We start from the raw sequence: 15176 nt of genomic DNA on the forward strand, positions 1-15176 counted from the left end.
GTGCTTTAGGATTTTCCTTCACCCTTCAGTGGAACAGGAGTGATGTTTACCACTTTGTCATCTATATAGCAGATCTTTGCTTTTAAATGTTGGGAAATAATAGAGAAAGCTTGATAACCTCTCCAACCCTTAGAGTTAATCCTATAAACCTGTGATATGTCCCTCAGTATGTTTTGCTATATCATCATTCACATCTTATCTAATTTTGCTTATAATCTACTGCTCTGTTCTGGTACCTCTCTAGTTTCATTTTTGGGGATTTCATCAGCTCCCTCTATGACTCTCAAATTTATATATGCAGCCCTCATTACTCTTCTGACCTCCAATCCATCATCATCATCATCATCATGACTAGCATTAATATAGATCTATTAGGTTTATAAAGCACTACTATCTCATTTGAATCTCACAGTTATAAAGTAGGTATTTACAAATAAGGAAATGGAGTCCAAGAAAGGTTAAATAATTTGCAATAGTCACATAGCTAATAAGTATCTGAGGCAAATTTTAAACTTGAGAATTTCCAACTCCAGGTGCAAAGGTCTATCCAGGCTGTCATTTATTGTTACCAAATTAATCTGGCTATTTTGTATAACCTGCTGGTTTGTTTTATTGCATGAATGTAAGTCATTCAACCAGGCTTTTTACTGATACCTTGAAAGGGTGACCTAAGATGCTAAAAACCCTGGAAGTTGAGAAAAGAGCTTGGCAGAAAAAGGTATCAGTCTCGGTATTGAAACTGGAGAACAGAGTTCCCCCACCCCCACCCCTTACAACAGGAGTTTAAATCTTCTAGAGAGATAATAATGATAATTATCATATTCAATTATATGATATTAAAATTATAAATAATATATAGACTCATAAACTAGAGATTGTTGCAGATAGTAAATATTAAAAGTTGGAGGGAGAGCATAAGAGTAGTGCTCTTCTGATGATCCAATTCACTTAAAACTAATTATTTTTGTTAATTGAGAGCACTTCTTCATTGAATTATACTAATCCAGTGTGAACAGGGTCTGTACACTTCTTCAAATCAATTAAAGCCATTTTATGAGACTTGATCACACCTTTAAGATTTTGTATAAATAGAGGGCACTGGGGCCACTAGGTGGCGCAGTGGATAGAGCACCGGCCCTGGAGTCAGGAGGACCTGAGTTCAAATCCGATCCCAGACGCTTAATGATTACCTAGCTGTGTGGCCTTGGGCACTTAAACCCCATTTGCCTTGCAAAATTCTAGTAAATAAATAAAGGGCACTAACTTTCTCTTGAGGGTCTGGGAGCAGAGAAGATGGTGCTAGAATACATCCCAACACACCTCAGAGCAATAAAAGTAGTAACAAGAGTTGTGGCAATGAAGGGATTTGCCAGAGAGGATCACTGGCTCTGCAGGCCTTTCAGAGTTGAAGACCTGGACTGAGGGAAGACCCCAGAAATGGTCAACTTTTTCCTAAACTTCCCTTCCCAGTTCCAGCCTATCAATAAATAATCTAATATAATTTGCTATTTCATTACTGAGATGTTTCCAGGAAATGGAATCTTGTCTCAACCACAAAATGAACTCAACTCCAATGAAATATCAGGAATTTTCTTAATTGGGGGTTTGGAGTGATTGTGACTAAATTTATAATTTTTTGACTAAACATAAATTTAGTCTACAATTAACTACCTACAGCTGAAGAGGAGGGATCATATTACCCCTTAGGCTTAAAATAAGATAATTATTATAATAGGTTGTTATATCACCTGCTAGATATCTCAAAATCACATGTTCAAAACAAAACTCATCTTCCCCCAGCCACCTTGCTTCCTTTCTAACTTCCTCATTTTGGAGTAAGGTAAGGGTCCTTTTGGTCAAATCTACCTGCTGCCTGTTTTTTGGGTTTTTTTTTTTTTAGATTTTTCAAGGCAATGGGGTTAAGTGGCTTGCCCAAGGTCACACAGCTAGGTAATCATTAAGCGTCTGAGACCGGATTTGAACCCAGGTATTCCTGACTCCAAGGCCGGTGCTCTATCTACTGCGCCACCTAGCCGCCCCCTGTTTTTATGCATTTTAAAATAAAATAATGTAAAAAATCCTTCTTAATTTTCAGGTGTTCAACAATAGGTGGCCTAATCTGAGCCCTGACACTATCTTAGTTATGAGATTCACAAGATTAGAGTCATTCCCAACTCTACACTCTTCCAAATCATTCCATTGATAATCAGTTACTGAGTCTTTTTGGTTCTACCAATACAAAACTCCTGCTTCACCTCTTCCTGTTGGGCATTCCTCTCTACTTTCGAGTCCCATTTTGAGGACCACCTCATACCTGAAATCTGTTCTGATGCTCCCCAGCACTAAGATCCCTCACTACCAAAAAGTTGACTATTTTTTCTGTGTTGGGTATATCTGGAATTTATTCATCTGTGTACAGGTTATACCTCTCTCCCTACCCCCAGTGGAATGCAGGCTCTTTCAGGGCAGGGATTAAGACGTTTTAAACTTTGACCAGCAGCCTGTACTATGTTTAAGAAATGTTTGTTGAGTTGACATTAATTAATAGGGGAGAAGTTTCACTCATTTTAACTAGTCATTCCTCACAATACTTCTGGTGGTATAGGGGTATTATTATTTAGTTGCATTTTATAAATCTACCAGGATGATTTGGGCACATATCTGTACAGACAAGAAGGTGGGTTCATCTGCTTCTGGTATACAACCAACCATATGATTAAATGTAAAAGGTCACTCTAACCAAGAGAATCCTGGGCTTGGAAGAAAAATCTGGGCCTAAATCCTGCCTTTGGAATATTCAAGTCATGTAAATGTGGGTAAGTTGCTTAATATAATAACTTTTATATAGTGCTTATTATGTTCCAGCACTTTACAGTGATTATTTCATTTGATGATCACAGTAACCTTGGGAAATAGGTTCCTTTATTTTCCTGTTTGATAGATGAGGATATTCTGAACCTCAGTTTCTTCGTCAACACAATGGAGCTCATAATACCTATAGTATCATAGGCTTGCCATGAGGCTCAAAAGTGAGAATAGATGTCAATTCCTTAGCTGACATTAAAGTGTTAAGTAAATTTTCATAAGAGTGCAGAGGATTTGCCAACCTATCCACGTTGTGTACATATTTATGATGTTAGTTATTAGTATCATCATCATATGTCTAGTATCACCCAGAATGAAAATTCACCCAGTAATAGGTGTGTATAGTAATAGGTATGTATAGAATATGATCTTACTAACCACTCATACTCTGTGCAAGCTTATGATGTCAATCATCATCATTATCAAAAGTATGTCTAGTATCACACAAAAGATAATGGAAAAGCTGCATATAATCTCACCATCAAAGTCTTGCTTTAACCTTCATCTAACAATTAATTTAATAATCTTTTAGTGAGTATCCTCCTTCCTCATCAATAGGGAAATAAATAAAAGTTAGTTACAGAGGAGGCAGCCAGGTGACACAGTGGATAGAGGACCAGCCTTGGGGTCAGGAGGACCTGAGTTCAAATCCAGTCTCAAATACTTAGTACTTACTTAGCTGTGTCACCTTGGACAAATCATTTAACCCTATTGTCTTGCAAAAAAAAATTAAAAAAAAGGAATGACAACTGATCCCCAGATATCTCAACTCAAAGGATTGAAGGAAATCCTCCAAATTCCCAGGATGGAATTCTTCCTGAGAAGCTGGCAAATAGAACAAGCTTTCCGCCCCTGTCAATATTCTGATTGTCAGAAACCTATATTTTCCCAGCTCCTTCTCCAGAGTAATAGTGGAAACCAAAATCACAATGGGCTCAGTGTTTCATCACACTTTATTATTTATCATCTGACCACCTCTGATGTCTCTTTCTCCATTGAAGAGCTTCGCCTGATTCACTTTGTATTCTTGCTATGAGCTGCTTATTCTCTCTAGTGTGTGCCCCACACTGACATGTTATTATAACTTCAACATCCAAGTTTCCATCCTGGCTACAGTTATCATCACTTGGTCCCTGTGAGTACTTTGTCCAGGTTTCATGTTTCCAGATCTCTTGGCACCTCTGCCCTGAGCAGTCCAGTCCTCACCTCTGGCCTCTCCTCTAAATCACTTTGGCATTCTAATTTAAGTACAATCTTATCAAACCTTTAGGCCTGCCTGTAGCTTTCTGAAGCTGATCTACCACATCTGCCTGCTTGCTGCATAGAGAAACATGCAAAATTGTATTTTTAAGTTGGGTATAGGGTGTGGTAAAGGAGAGGAAGAAAAAGAACCTTGTTAGAATAATTAGCAAATTAAACCTAACTTTTAGTTTACTCTGAGTAGTGGTCCCCATTGGAATTTTCCCTTAGGGCTCTGTCTCAGGGTGACAATTGTTTTTGTTTGGATTTGGCATCCAGAGTTTTAGGAATTTACATTTGGTCAAGAGGAAATACATATATCTAAAAGAAAAAATACAAAATTGGGGATGGGCTGGGGATATTGTACTAGAAAACAGGTGATCTGGCAAAGATCGTGTAGGAGAAAGGACTTCAGGTGAACTTCAAAGGAAGCCAGGGATTCTAGGAGGGAGTGCATTCCATCCCTAACCTTGAAGTCTTTCTGAGTTATGCTTTGGCCTGAGAGTACTGTACCTACCCCTTTCACTATAGCCAGACACATAATTTGTATTGCCTCTAATGAGAGGAATCAGGCTCACTTTTGTTAGAGTGAGTGCCCAGGAATAAGTTGATTTTTAACACATATTTAAGGCTTACTTAAAAAGGGAGGCATAAATGAATCAGGTATGGAATGGGCAATTTATTCCTACACACAAACAGGAATGACAGGCATAGGGTATTCACAAACATTCATTAAGCATAGGATTCAATAAGTTAACTTAAGACTACCTATATAATTTCCTGGGAGCCTGATCTGAAACTTTATTAGAACATAAAGCAATTTGCAGAATGGTTAGTTAATTAGGTGTTTTACATTTCACCTTTGCTCAGAACTGTCCAAACAATTTCTCTGTTAGTGAAATAGCTAGGTTTGCAGGCAATTGGTGGTTATCTCCACTGCAGAAGCTTTTCCTAAAAAAAAAAAAATGTCCTGGGGTGGCTAGGTGAGCAGTGGATAGAGCACCGGCCCTGCAGTCAGGAATCCCCTGAGTTCAAATTCAGCCTCAGATACTTAATAATGACTTAGCTGTGTGGTCTTGGGCAAGCCACTTAACCCCATTGCCTTGCAAAAAAACTAAAAAAAATGTCCTAATAACTCCTCTTGTTTGTCTTCTTGAATTCACATGATTGCCTCTAAGACTGGTCATTTCCATCTTGAGACCATGTTTGATCCACCTACTCGGGAAATGAAAGATAAAGTAGAGAAGCAGAAATCGGCTCGTATAGCTCAGTTCATGAATCATGAAAGAGCAGTGTCAGTTTGAGCAGATTTGGCCCATCCTGATTGTGCTCAGGAAAGTCAAAGTATTTATGTCTTGCCAAATGAAAGAGTTGTGGCTAAACTGGATGCTATCTGTTTTTTTAGCTTACATAACTCCCTTGTGATTATCACAAACAGGAAGATGACAAAGGGACCATTCAGGATTTTCATGTCATGTTAAAATTATCCACATTCATGGAAGTAATCTCCAAAGCACAGGACTGACTTTAACAAGGAAAGGTAACTCCAAGCATTCTTGATGAGTAAAGAAAAATGGACCTTGATCCACTGCTCCAGTTGTACAAAGACATGGAGATGCAAACTAGAAGGTTGCAGAAAGTTGGATTGGAATTTAGAGCACATGAAAGACTCATCAGAAACATAGGTGGGGGCAGCTGGTGGTGCAATGGATAGAGCACTTGCCCTGTAGTCAAGAGGACCTGAGTTCAAATGTGACCTCAGACACTTGACACACAGGCACTTCCTGGGAAAGTCACTGAACCCCAATTGCCTCAGAAAAGAAAAAAGACATAGGTGCAATAAGCCTGAAAAGACACATCTTGTGAAGTCCTGTAGATACTAAGCATAGGAGTTTATGATATATCCTCAAGGGACTTGTTGAAGCCTTATACTTTGAGTAAAAAAAGTATTGGGTACAATACTTTGCTTGGTGAATAAAAGAATGATTTCCTTTGCTATATAACTATGCATCTTCCAAGAAAGTCTCATTCTTGTGCCTTATTATTGGATGGATGAAGGCAAACCTGGACTCTCAAAGGCTAGATCAGCAAAATGTAATCTCTGCCAAGTAGATCTAAGTTGAAAAGACTTCTTGATTCACATGGAAGCCATTTCCCCTAGCACCTTCCATGTGGAAAGATGCCTTGTGGACCAATATTGTGATGTGTACATGTACTAGAACCCCCCCCCCCCAATAAAATAATATTCTAGAACTATCTGATCAGAAAAGTTGGATAACCTGAGCACCGTACTAGTAGCTGTCAAAAGGAAAAAACCTCCAGTTCCAGAGGGAGATGCTCAGTGGAGGATTTATGGGAGAGAGAGTGGGTGACCGGAGAACTGGCTTGAAGTCAGAAAGATTGGGTGTTAATACCATTTCTGACACCTACTGGCTTTGTGACTTTTAGCAAGTCACTTTACCGGGGCAGTTAGGTGATGTGATTGATAGTGTACTGAGGTCCAGAAGACCTGATTTCAAATCTGCCCTCAGAAAAGCACTAACCAGGCAAATTCCTAAATGACTCTTTCTCACTTTCCTCACTTGTAAAATGGCATCCATCTCCCAAGCTTATTGTGAGAATGAAATGAGATAATAATTGTTAAGAGACTGGCACATAGTAGGCATTATGATGCCTATTATGATGATGACTGAATGTCTCTGGGCTTCTATATTTCAGATCCAAACTGACAGAAGGAATCTCCTTACTGATGACATCAGTTAGGAAAAAAGGAGAAAAAAATGGTGCAAAAATGGCACAAAGTGAAAAGGTGTGAATGATTTCTTTGTTCTCTATTGTATAAGAAAGGACATACATCAATGAAATCAAAAATCCTCTGGAATAAAAGACAAAAAAACAAAAATGAGTATTTCACAAGAACCATCACAAAAGACGTTACTAGTTACCATACAATTTGCCCCTACTTCTCCGTCAAGTCTTCCATAGATCCCTTAAGCTTCCAGGATCTCTAACAGGTCAGAGTTTCCTTTTCTGAAAAGTTTGCTCAAGGATTCCAGAATTTAAGAATAATATCACACACACGCACACACACACACACACACACGTGTGTGTGTGTGTGTGTGTGTGTGTGTGTTCAAATATACACATTTTTTTTCTGCTTAAAGACACATCATGCCTGGTTCATTCTTCCTTTCCCACTTGAAAAGGAATAGGGAAAATTGAATAGCAACCAAAAAAACAAAGGATTTTTGTCTTTATTCTATGAGTGTCATGCTACAATGGAAGTACTGTATTTGTACAGAGATCCTGAATTCAAATCTCTGACTTCCTCATTAATTAACCATTATAACAGGAAGTGGGGAACCTTTTTCCCTGCCAAAACTTAAACATAAAAATTAGCCTGTTGTATCTGGTCAAACATTGAATTAATTCACCCCTAAAAAGCATCTAGATTTATTGAATTTTGAATCCCATCTGCAGTTGCCTTGGCAGCACTAGACCAAATGATTTCATCGGCAGTGTATGACCAGTGGGCTGAACATTTCCTCATCCTTACATTCTTTTTTTTTTTTTAGGTTTTTTTTTTCAAGGCAATGGGGATTAAGTGGCTTGCCCAAGGCCACACAGCTGGGTAATTATTAAGTGTCTGAGGTCAGATTTGAACTCAGGTACTCCTGACTCCAGGGCCAGTGCTCTATCTACTGCGCCACCTAGCTGCCCCTTCACTCTTACATTCTGACCTTGATCAAATTACTTACTTTTTTGAGCCTCTAGGTGGCATAGTAGATAAAGTGCTAGATCTGGGATCAAGAAGATGCATCTTCTTATGTTCAAATCTGATATCACCCTGGGCAATTCATGTAACCCTGTTTGCTTCAGTTTCCTCCTCTGTAAAATGAGAAAGAAATGGCAAACCACTCCAATATCTTTGACAAGAAAACCCCAAATGGGGTCATGAAGACACACACACACACACACACACACACACAACTGAAACAATTTAACAACAAAAAAATGAGAAGTCTAGATGATCCCTTTCTAGCTCTAAAGCCATGGCCAAGTCGAGCTAACAAATATTTATTAATTTATGTTAAGTGCTGGGAATATAAAGAAAGGTAAAAGTGGTGCCTGCCCTCCAGGAGGTTTCAATCTAGTGAAGGAGACAACATTCAAGCAACTATGTTCAAACAGCATAAAGACAGGATAAATTGAAGGTCAATGGCATTAAAGGGGACTGGGAAAGGTTTCTTGTAGAGAGAGGAATTTTAGCTAAGATTTGAAGGAAGTTCGGGATGTTGAGAGGTAAGGAGAGAGAATTGTAAACATGAGGAAATCAGTGAAAATATTTGGAATTTAGAAGAGGGAGCTTCTTGGGTGGGGAAGCATATGGAGGTCAATGTCATTGGATTGGAGAGTACATGGCAAGGAGTAAGGAAGACTGGACAGGTCGGAAGAGGGGACTCAATTAGGAAAATCAAATTTATGTTTGATCTTGGAGGTGATAGGGAGTCAGTGGAGTTTAGTCTCTGTGTGTGTGTGTGTGTGTGTGTGTGTGTGTGTGCGCGTTGGAGGAGAAGGTTGTGGTGACATGATTGGACCTGTGCTTTGGGGAGATCTCTGGTGGCTGAATGAAGGAAGGATTGAATCAGGAAGAGATATGAGACAGAAACAGCAATTAGAAAACTATGTCATGAGTTCTCAGGGTGGTGACAGTGTCAGAAGAAAGAAGGTTTAGAGGAAACATGCGGAGAAGGTAGAATTGACAACTGATTGGGACCCCATGGATGACAGAGAGTGAGGAGTCAAGGATGACACTGAGGTGATGGGGAGGATGGTTGTGTCTTTGCCAATAATGAATGGAAGGAAAAACCTGGTGATGAAGAATGGACAGGACCTGGGTCTTCTATGAGACAAATGGCTCCATCTCCTGAGCCAGAAAATAGGGAAGGATTGTCCCCAAAAGTCATGAAGATAATAGAAGTGACTCATTGGTGGGACAGAGCTGAGGTCACTTGCTGGAAGTTCAAGATGCTAAGCTGAGGGACAAGAGGCAGAAGAGCGTATGTATGGTTTGTGGGGGAATTGGACCGAAGGGTTCAGCAAGCAGAGAAGGTCTGGCTCAGCCCCTTCCACAACAGAGTTCAGGGAATTGGCTCTCAGCTTCCTGTGGTTTTCGTTTCTGCTTTGGGGCCTGACTGAAAGAGGCCCACTTTGTCTTTTCACTTCCCTTCACAAATGTCAGCAGGTTGTTCCCTACCCCCAGCACCATCATTATGGCAGAAATGACTGTTTTTAAGTGTGTAGGAGGCAGGGTGGTGAAGGCAGGCAGGAGATTAGGAGAGGAAGGGATGATAAAGACAAAAGGGGAAAATGATGTCCAGAATGATATGGCAATTTAAAAATGGACAGAAAAGAAGTAGGAAAATTTAAGAAATAGATATAAATTGGAGAAAATAGAACAAAAATGTTTTGAGAAACCAGAACACACCTCCTACTTCCCCCCACTTTCTCAAGGAAGTGCAGAAATACCCCCCACCAGACATTGGCACTAGGACCTCAGCTCAGAACCAGGTAAGCTGCCAGACCTCTGAGGCCTCTAGCAGCACCAACCACCCCTCACCCCATCCTGTAAGAGCCACACCAGATGGAGGTCCCCCTGTGGACCTCAGGAAAGCATTGGTGTAGAAACAAGTAAACAGCCAAGGTCTATAGCCCTGGCACAAGAAGTCTAAGACAGGGCCCCTTCTACCTATTGAACCTATTACAGTGGAGGGAAAGATGAGAAAGTGGATGATGAGCATCACTTGATCTTGACTTTCATCAATATTGACTCAAACAGGGAATAATATACATAATCCGTTGAATATAGAAATCTATCTTACTGGACAGAAAAGTAGGAGTGGAGGGATTGCCTATAAATTGGCTGAACAAACTATGGTATACAAATGTAAGGGAAAATTATTGTGCAATAAGAAATGATGATCAGACAGATTTCAGAAAAACTGAGGAAGATGTCTAAGAACTGATACAAAGTGAAATGAGCAGAACCAGCAAAATGCTATACATAGTGTCAGCAATATTATGTGAGGATCAACAATGCATGTCTCAACTCTTCTCAGCTAACAATGATCTAAAACAAGAATAAACCAATCACAAAGGAAAATGCTATTCATATCCAGATAAAGAACTTCTGAATTCTGAATGCAAATTCAAGCATACTTTTTTTCACTTAATTTATTCTTTTTGAGTGTTTTTCCCCTTTGATCTGTTTCTTTTTTCACAGCTCTGACTAATATGGAAATATGTTTTACATGTTAGCATATATATATATAAACTGTATCAAATTACCTACCATTTTAAGAAGAGAGAGGAGAGGGAGGAAGAAAATTTTGGAACTCAAAATCCTGTAAAAATGAATGCTAAAAATTATCTTGCCATATAATTAGGGAAGAAATTACTTTTTTTTTATGCTTTTGCAAGGCAATGGGGTTAAGTGGCTTGCCCAAGGCCACACAGCTAGGTAATTATGAAGTGTCTGAAGCCAGATTTGAACTCAGGTCCTCCTGACTCCAGGGCTGGTGCTCTATCCACTGCACCACCTAGCCGCCCCAAGAAATTACTCTTTTAAAAAAGAATTTTGAGTTTAAAAAATAGACAGAAAAGAGATGAATCACAAGGTAAAGAAGCAAAAAAAAAATAGATATAGACTTAGAAAAATAGAACATAAGAATTTTGAGTTTTTTAGGCCATTCTAAAAGCAGTGTGGTTTAAATCCTGCTTCTGACACTTGCTGTAATTTCCCTTTTGCAGTTTCCTCATCTGCAAAATGGGAATTAAAATATCTTCCCTCCAGGGGACCTGTGCTTTTTTTCCAAAGGCAAGTGCAACTTTGAAGAATCTATCAGCTGAGCCCTTGGGAGTAGGATCACTTAGGGGCACTTGGCCCTTTTGATCCTGTATTAAACATGCTCTTCGGACTCCATCTAGTCCTGGGGGGTCTGCCTCTATTGAAAGGGAGCTCCCTTTTCTCACAATTATTGGTTGATTAAGTCTCCCATCCTGGTTACTGCAGATGATTTTAATTTTAGTAAATTAGATTGTGGCTCACAAGTCTAATGATTCATCAAAAGGTGATAAGAAAGTTAAAAGGATACTAAATGAACAATATATATCAGGATTCAGTACAAGTAATTTATTCCCATATGCAAAGGAATGCTAAGAATAGAAGAATGACAGCTTGGAAGAACAGAAAGGTTAGAATGAGATGCAAAAACTCAACATGCCTACTAATATTGAGACTTCATCAGAATAGATATCAATTCACAGAACTGCTAATTAAGCATATTAAATTTCACCTCAGTTAAGCATTGTCCGAATATCTTTCAGTATTTATCTGCTGTCTTAGTCCAATTTTCTTGTTAGTGACTATCCTGGCTAGGACAGAAGCTTCTCTGTCAACAGGCAGCTCCAATCTGGGACCTCTGTCAAATGTACAAGGTGGCCTTCTTTGGTCTACTCTTGAATACTTGTTTGTTGAACAAACACAAAAGGAGTAAAGTAAAAAAATCCAAAATGAGTGAAGGCATCCAGGATCCCTTGGTTCAAGTCCATTTGAGTCACGGGGGGCAATGGGGGGGGTCACAGTGATCTTGGATAAAAAAGGATGTCCTTTTTCATGCTTCTGTAGAGTCACATGACATCACCTGCCATTTTTGCATCCTCAAAAGGCTGAGACAGAAACCCTTCCTGTTTTTAATAAAAGTTGCAGTACTCCCTTCACTGCTCAGACAGGGGATGACCCAGAGACCCTTCAGGATTTACCACTTTTTCTAAAATGCCATATCCTTTAAATGTTGAGTCACCAAATGATCAGAGCAACCAGAAGTTCATCATCCCCCAAAAGCCCAAGCATTGAGTCACTGTGCCCTTGGAATCCCCAGGAGTTTCCAGAAGAGCTCTGAGTACTTGGCATGGTTCCATGAAAGCCCATTTAACTTGTGATGCACCTCATACAAAACTTTAGCTTTTTAACCTGTATATTTCACTTCCAAGTTGAAACTACTTTAAAAGGTTAAAAAAAAAAAGTAAGGATCCAAGCAAGAACAGCCCATCAGTTCCCCCTTTTGTCATGAAGAGAACAAAAATAGTGCAGGGTGATGATCTGGAGAAGGGGGTAATAGAGTGGGTTGACCTTTGGCCCCACTAAAGAGATTTAGGAACTAAAAAAAAAAATCTTAAACCCCCCTCTTTCAGTGATTAGGTTTTATTCTGAGCCTCCATTTCCAAATCAGGGGGGGATAGAAGAGCAAAGTCACAGAATCAACCTTTGCTAATTATAAGTGTAAATTATTTCATCCTCTCGAGGTGAATCACTCTGCACATAAAATACAAATTAGTAAGATGACCTCAACTGTAACTGGGACTTTGCCTCTGCAGCGTCTTCTGTCCATTAAGGGACTTGTCTTCTGACTTCCCACCACCAGGTGGAGACCAAAGAAAGCTAATTCAAGCACTAGCCATCCTTTTCAATTCAAGCTAGCTTGGGAGAATGCCCACATCCTTAATCAGGGTTGCAGAATTTTTGCCACTAAACCACAGGATGAAAAAAAAAGTGTACATTGAGGACCACACACAAACAGAGAGCAACTAGAATTATTTATTTTTTCCATTTAGAGATCTTTAAATATTAAGAATCAAGAACACAAAACTTTGAAATAAAATACATCTAAGAATACATAGGACTTGGTCACCTAAGAGAGGGAGGATAGAGGAGGTAGGGGAAGAAAGGGCAAATAAAATGGTGTTGAACATGAAGAGAGACCAGGAAACAGAGAATGAGCATCTCTGCAGAAGAAGATACAAAAATATAGACACAGACAGGCATAGTATGAAAAAAAGGAGTCAAGAGAAAAGAAAGCCAGAGAGGGAGAGAGAAGTCAATCAATCATTCTATTAGCATTTTAAAATGCTCTTTAGATACCAAAGAGATGTGATAGACTCTGGTCATACAAAGACAAAAAAAAAACCAGTTCCTGCTTTCAAGGAGCTTTTGTCCTATCAAGGGGGAGAGAGTATGTACCTAAACAAGTCTAGAAAAAAAGAAATACATTATAGTGGGGTGGGAGGGGTGGGAGGCACTGGACCAGGGAACCAGAAAAATTTTCATATAGAAGATAGTCTTTGAGCTTAGTTTTTAAGAAACAAGGGCTTCTAAAGAAAGTTGCTGAGGAGAGACTGCAAAGGCAAGAAAAATTATCAGGAACATCTAGATTCAAATCTGGTCTCAGACACTAACCAGCTAACTTTTTTTATTTTATTTTATTTTATTTTTTTAAAGCTTTGTAACATATCAATCATTCAACATCCATTTTTCAACTTGAATCATTCACTGTTTTTTATTTATTTTTTTAGGTTTTTGTAAGGCAAACGGGGTTAAGTGGCTTGCCCAAGGCCACACAGCTAGGTAATTATTAAGTCTCTGAGACTGGATTTGAACCCAGGTACTCCTGACTCCAAGGCTGGTGCTTTATCCACTATGCCACCTAGCCGCCCCCGACCAGCTAACTTTTGCCCATGGCAAATCACTATGTCTCCAGGCCTCAGTTTCCTTAACTGTACATAGATACTCAATTGAATTTGTGATATCCCTAATTTTTTGTATTTCTTTTAATCACATAGATCACAACCATCTATGATTGTGCATACAGTAAGACACTTGTGCACATCTTCCCTTAGGTCACAAAAGATCTGCCCAATATGCTGGTGTCATCTTTGATTACTCTTGAGATTGGGAAGATGCCAATGGGGCACATGGCTGCCCATTGGTTAACTCTGGATTTTTTGCCACATCACAAACCCATCTTTTTCTCAGTAAAACATTTATTGATGTCATCTCTTTTTTCTTCTGATGTGATTAAAAATTATGACCTTCATAATTTTTTATTTGTAATGTTTTAGAAGCTATTCACATCCACCATACATCTCTATTATCCCATGGGTGATCATCAGTTTCAATTATTGGGCTACTACAGTGTTTCTTGGCCAACCACCCTATAAAATGATTGAACAAAGGATAAATATTATTATGAAAAAGACAGAACTTGTTTTTCTCATCTGTAAAATGAAGAAATAATATTACCTATCTCATAGGATTTTGAGGGTCAAATGAAATGATTTATGTAAAGCACCCTGCAAAACTTAAGGCTCTATATAAATGAGCTGTTATTATCAAAACTATCAAAACAATCAAAAACAACTTTGAATTGTGCACATTATTCCCACTTTTGACCATTTATCATTTATCTTTAAAATGCTTTCCAATATCCCCTTTATGAAATCAAAAGTAATTTTTCTATTTTTTAACCCTTAAACATTATTTTTGAAATAAAGTTTCATTTCCAACCAACTATAGAACTCTAAAGATTTTATTCAAGGAATGAACAAAATGAATGGATGATATGAGTTTTTAGATAAATGTGTTTGTGTGTGTGTGTGTGTGTGTGTGTGTGTGTGTGGCTCTACCCAGTGGATAGAGCACTGAACCTGTCTCCAGGAAGACCTGAGTTCTAATTCATCTCAATCACTTACCAGCTATGTGACCCTGGGCAAGTCACTCAATCTTTTTCACTTCAGTTTGCTCATTAATAAAATGAGCTGGGGAAGGAAATGGCCAAGTACCCAGTATCTTATCCAAGAAAACCACAAAAATGGAGTCACCAAGAATCAGACAAGACATAAATGATTGATAACAAGAATTATGACTAGAGAGGATGGAGGAGGGCCTGGGTTTGAATCCTGTCTCTTGACATATATTATCTGGATGACCTTGGGTAAGTCATTTATCTTTTCCATAAAAAGGAGTTGGCAATATCTGTAGCACTTACCTCACAGGGTTAGTCGAGGGGCTTAAAGGAAATAATGTGTGGAACGTGACTTGTCAACTTAAAGTGCTAGATTAATATCAGTTATTATTATTATTATTATCATCAGTTATTATTAGTTATTGTTAGAGGTTTGCTTCGGAACCCAAGCAAAAGTCAAGAATTCCCTGACATTTCAAACCCTTCAAATTG

The 15176-nt window shown here is 38.8% G+C and overlaps 1 long non-coding RNA gene across 3 annotated transcripts in view; it reads left to right on the forward strand.

Moving 5' to 3' along the window:
- Nucleotides 1-2029: 2029 nt before the first annotated feature.
- Nucleotides 2030-15176, forward strand: part of LOC141490798 (uncharacterized) — a 48893-nt gene continuing 35746 nt past the window's right edge. For all 3 annotated transcript variants that reach the window (XR_012469347.1, XR_012469349.1, XR_012469348.1), the window contains exon 1: nt 2030-2816. This is a non-coding gene — a long non-coding RNA (uncharacterized LOC141490798). The remainder of the gene's footprint in view (nt 2817-15176) is intronic.

The sequence above is a fragment of the Macrotis lagotis genome, chromosome 6 (genome assembly GCF_037893015.1).
Source record: "Macrotis lagotis isolate mMagLag1 chromosome 6, bilby.v1.9.chrom.fasta, whole genome shotgun sequence".
Lineage (NCBI taxonomy): Eukaryota > Metazoa > Chordata > Mammalia > Peramelemorphia > Peramelidae > Macrotis > Macrotis lagotis.